Genomic DNA, 5,771 nt, shown 5'->3' with positions numbered 1-5,771 from the left:
CATATTTTAAATGCTTATTGTCAAGCTAGTTATTCTATTTTGAGATGTTATACAAATGTTAGGGCCTAGGTCCACCCATATTGTAAACAAAAGCAAGAATTCCTCTTTTACTAATTGAGCAATAAAATGCTATGTGTGATTATCACAATTTCAAAATCCATTTCTCTACTGTTGCATGCCTAGATCTTACATGTACTGAGTGCTGAAACTAATAATAATCCAATAAACATACAACACTGTCTTTTTTTTTTCATGGTAGAAGTGTCTTTGTGTGTGTGTGTGTGTGTGTGTGTGTGTGTGTGTGTGTGTGTGTTAGCCTGTCTTTTTTATGATTTTTAATTGGTTATTTTATTTACATTTCAAATATTATCACACCTTTCTAGTTTCCCCTCTACAACCACCTTATACCCTTCTCCTTCTCCTTGCTTCTATGAGGGTGCTCATCAACTCACTCACCCACTCTCCTCACTGCTGTAGCATTGCCCTATGCTGAGTCATCTAGCCTCCACCAGACCAAGGGGCTCACCACTCACTGATACCAGATAAGGACATCCTCTGCTACATATTCAGCTGGAGCCATGGGTCCCTGCATGTGTACACTTTGGCTGGTGAATTAGTCCCAAGGAGTTCTGTGGGGTCTGGTTGGTTGATATTGTTGTTCTTCCTCTAGGATTGTAAACCCCTTCAGTTCCTTAAGTCCTTCAACTAACTCCTCCATTGGGGTTTCCACAGTCAGTCCAGTGTTGGCTGTGTGCATCCATGTTGGTCAGGCTCTGGCATTTTCTTTTAAACTAATATGTCCATAATGTATAAATGATAACAATATATATTTGGGAGGTGTTTGTTTTGGTTTTGGATTTGGTTTTTGGTTTTGGGTTTTGGGTTTTAGGTTTTTATTGTTGCTATTTTGTGGTGGTGGTGGTGGTGGTGGTTGTTGTTGTTGTTGTTGTTGTTGTTCTAGGTCTTGTTTTCCTGAAATGCACTGCAGTCAAGATGTTTTGATTATCATAAAAAGAGAAAGACTATTGTGACTTGTGACTTGAGGACTAAGTATATAACTAAAATACGCTCTCTATTCTCTTATGTAGAATGTAATAAAGATAAGAGTGTATGGAAGGAGAGAAAATCTCACATCATAGAAGATAGAACAAAATGTGGCAGAAAAGGCCAGACAAAAAAAAAAAAAACACATTTAAACTGTGTCTGGGAACAGATATATTGCTCCAACCCTCTCACCTAACCCACACTCAGAGACAGATTGACCTCCAGGAGTTCTGGAACAATGAGGCTCACAGGTAAGTTCCCCACTCCAAAACCTGGCCTAACTGGGACACCAGGGTCACAGAGGACACAGGACTGTATTCCCTGCCTGAGACACACCTTCCTTCCTTTCCAGTCTGCCTCAGGAAGCACATCCTGTGCTACATCCATGCTTCACACACTCTCCACATTCAGAGAATGCTTGAACCCAAGGAGTTCTGACACAGCTAGACTCACAGATCAGGCTCATGAGATCCACACCCATATACCCAGAGACAGCCAGACACAAGAAGCCCAACAAAACCAGGCCCACAGGAGGGACAGGCTCCAGTTAGAGACAGCAAATTCAGTTAACACCAGAGATAACCACATGTAACATGCAAGGACAAGAAAGTAAGCAACACAAACCAATGCTACTAGGCAACATCACAACCCAATTCTCCCACCAGAGCAAGCTCTGGATACCATAACAAAAGTGAAAAGCAAGATCCAGATCTAAAATGCTAACTCATTAGGATGATAGAGAACCTTAAGGAAGACATAAATAACTCCCTTAAAAAATACAGGAGAGCTGGGCAGTGGTGGCACGTGACTTTAATCCCAGTACTTTGGAGGCAGAGACAGGCAGATTTCTGAGTTTGAGGCTAGCCTGGTCTACAGAGTGAGTTCTAGAACAGCCAGGGATACACATAGAAACCCTGTCTAGAAAAACAAAAAATAACAACAACAACAAAAAAAAAACAGGAAAACATGTGTAAACAAGAAGCAAGAAGTCCTTAAAGAGTAAACACATTAATACATTCAAGAAATTTAAAAAAAAAATCAAATAGGTAAACAAATTTAGGAAAACTTTCCAGGATCTAAAAATGGAAAAAGAAACAATAAAGAAATCACAAACAGGAGACCACCCTGGAGATAGAAAACCTTGGAAAGAGACCAGGAGCCATAGATACAAGTATCACCAACAGAATACAAGAAACAGAAGAAAGAATCTCAGGCATAGAGGATACCATAGAAGACATTGACACAACAGTGACAGAAAATACAAAGTGAAAAAAAGCTCCTAGCCTCAAACAGCCAAGAAATACAGGACACAAGGAAAAGAACAAATTTAAGAATAAAAGGTATAGAAGAGAAGGAAGATTCCCAACTCAAAGTGCCAGTAAATATCTTCAACAAAATCATAGGAAAAAAAAAAAAAACTTTCCTAAATAACAGAAGGAAATGCCTATAAAAGTACAAGACGCCTACAGAACACCATATAGTTGGGAACAGAAAAGAAATGTGGGGCAGTGGGCAGTTCTGACAGATGGAGTCCAGTAGAGTGGCCACCTGGGAACCCCAGAGACCCATTGAGCAAAGTAAATTTGTTCACAAGGGAAGGTAGGAGTTTGAAATGATGAGTCTGAAATGATGGCTCAGATTTCACCCCAAACCTCCCACAGCTGCCCCTGCAGGAGATGTGTGCTCTATCAGGCAGACAATGCCCCAAGCTCCCAGCATTCTAGCTGGACCCTACACCCAGTCATCTGAAAGCCAGGCATGCCACGTCCCATACAATAAAAGGGGTGGTTTGCCCCCTCCTCACTCTCTTGTTCTCTTACTTTTCTCCCCTCTTGCTCTTACTCTTGCTCTTCCCTCTCTCACTCTCTCTTACTCTTGCTCTCTTGTACTCTCACTCTCTCACTCTCTCACTCTCTTACTCTTCTCCTCTCACTCTTTCTTACTCTTACTTTTCTCCCCACTTACTCCCCCTCTCTTCTCTTCACTCTCTTACTCTTCTACTCTTTTTCTCACTCTCTTGCTCTCTTACTCTTCCCCTCTCTCCTCTCTACTCTTTGTTCTCCTCTCTGGATTTCTCCCTCTCCTTCCTTTCTCTCTCTCTCTTTCTTCTCCTTTCCTTCTCTTTACTTAACCAGCATATTCTACCCTTCCTACAATAATATAACTCATTTATACATTGCCTCCTTTTTAACTAACACACTGTGCAGCAAACAGGTCATCCCAGGGGGGCTGGGGGAAGAGAGACCCAGGCCTCAGCAGTAGGCCCCCTGCCTCCAGGGAGAGAGTGAGCCACAGGCAGGCCTCAGCCCAGGCTGCCCCCCACCCCTGCTTTTGGAACAACAAGTGGTGGAAAATGCAAGCAAACTGATCCTAGCCCTGCACTAACAGAACAGCTGCACTGCTACTCTTTCCCCGTGCCATTGATCCTTCATTCCCAGACCCCAGCGGCATCCTGCAGCACCTGCATTGCCCAGTGTTGTCTGTGTTGCCCAGTGGAGTCTGGAAACCTATGTTCCTGGCCTCCCCGCAGGCCAAGGGATCACTCCCTTCACCTGTCTCTACCTCAACCTCCCATGGACTGGGACACCATCGCACCCGGACTGAAGTAAAATATGAAGACAGGTGCTTTGCACTTTCCTGGTCAGCTGTCTCTGGCCTGAGTGAAAAGTTACTATCCTATTAACCTTTTGTTCCTTGGCTGCCTGGGTGATTGCACCCTGCAGTTTCCCTGCAGTAGTGCAGTTGTAAAGAGAGTGCATCTGCTCTTGAGAGGGCAGGGTGGCCTGTGGAGAGCAGCGCAGGAGAAAAAGCACTCTGTGCCAGAGAAACTCAGCCTAGCCCCCGTGGCATACAAACAGGCAGACATGTAAACCATGAGTGAGCCAGCTCAAAAACTGGGCATTCCTTTCTCTCTCCCTTCTCCCTCCCACCCTTGGAAAACCAGGCTGCATGGACTCCTTGGCTCCACCTCCCTTTGTGTCTTCCAAAACAGGGTGAACTTTTAATCTTTACCCATCCCCCAAGACCTCCATGCAGCCTCTGAGCTCTGAGCTCTGCCTACCTGATAGCTAATTTGCAGCACGCTTGCATGGGCTAACAGCCTGCAGCTTCAGTTAAAAGCCCATCAATTCTTAAACTTTTTTCAACGTTAAAACTATCCCTTGCTTTTCAAAGAAAAATGAATGGGGAATACACTGACTACCCATCTAAGCCAGCCAAAACTGCTGCACTGGAGGTTTTTTCCACTTGTACTCCTTATCAAAATGACTAAATTTCACTTTTCAACCCAAAATTTTCTTGCTTCTCCATTTGAACATTTATTTTCCTCCCTAATATCTGTAATGTATGTTCAAAAGTTTTCAACTTGCTTAAGATTTCTTAAGTCACCTACTCGACTTCTACACGTCAAATCAGCTACCATAATTCAATCTTTAATTTAACAACCAGTTTCCTTTCACAGAAAAACTGTTACTGCCTATCCCAGAGACATATTTTTCCCCCTCAGGCACATGAAGCAGACTTTAAAGATTCCTTCCAGGACTAAATCCCTCACAAACCCTTGCTTTCTAAGGTCCTAACAATGCTCCCAAACAAATCATTGCAGACATCCTTCTGCTAGGGTCCTGCTCTTTTGTCATAATTATCCTACAGGTTCACCCCCACAAGGGAGGACAGTGTCTGCAGCTACAAGGTCCATCAGAGACCATGCAGTCTCCTGGGGTCTATAGACAGAGCGGCCACAGATCCATCAGAGACCACACCATCTCCTGGGGCCTGCAAATAACAGAACAGCCTTCTTCCAGATGTCTCAACTACTGAAAGTTCCCTAGACATGTGCTGAACCAAACAAAGGACAGACAACAGACTTGGGACCCTCCAGCTATAGATGAACTCTCTTGCCAAGACAAATGCTGCTGAACTTGGGGAAAGTAATGTGATAATAAGGAAAACATAATGTCTATCTAGAATTAATTGCTGTTCAAAACTGATGTTTTTACCTTCAAACTGTATTATCCAAGGAAAATTTATTCTATAATCTCTTGCCTCGCCTACTTTCCTCACCCTCTGACTTAACTGTGTTACTCCTCTGTCCTATGATTTCTTCTGATATTTCCACCCACCCAAAATTTTCACCACAAATGACACAATCACTCCAGGGCCCCTATACTTATCCCAACATACTAGACATTTATTCTAATGACATCTGTCTCTTAAAAACAGAAAATGGGGAAATGTGGGGCAGTAGGCAGTTCTGACAGTTGGAGTCCAGTACAGCGACCACCTGGGAACCCCAGAGACCCACTGAGCAAACTAAATTTGTTCACAAGGGAAGGTAGGAGTTCGGTGATAGCTCCTGAGACAATGGCTCAGATTTCACCCCAAACCCCTCACAGCTACCCCTGCAGAAGATGTGTGCTCTATCAGGCAGACAATGCCCCAAGCTCCCAGCATTCTAGCTGGACCTTACACACAGTCATCTGACCACAAGTCAGACATGCCATGCCACATACAATAAAAGGGGTGGTTTGCACCCTCCTCACTCTCTTGATCTCTTACTTTTCTCCCCTCTTGCTCTTACTCTTGCTCTTCCCTCTCTCACTCTCTCTCTTGCTCTTGCTCTCCTGTCCTCTCACTCTCTCACTATCTTACTCTTACTCTTCTCTTCTCACTCTCTTTCGTACTCTTACTTTTCTTCCCACTTACTCTCCCTCTCTTCTCCTCACTCT

This window comes from Mastomys coucha, unplaced genomic scaffold (assembly GCF_008632895.1).
Source record: "Mastomys coucha isolate ucsf_1 unplaced genomic scaffold, UCSF_Mcou_1 pScaffold21, whole genome shotgun sequence".
Lineage (NCBI taxonomy): Eukaryota > Metazoa > Chordata > Mammalia > Rodentia > Muridae > Mastomys > Mastomys coucha.
This window is presented reverse-complemented; position numbering follows the sequence as displayed.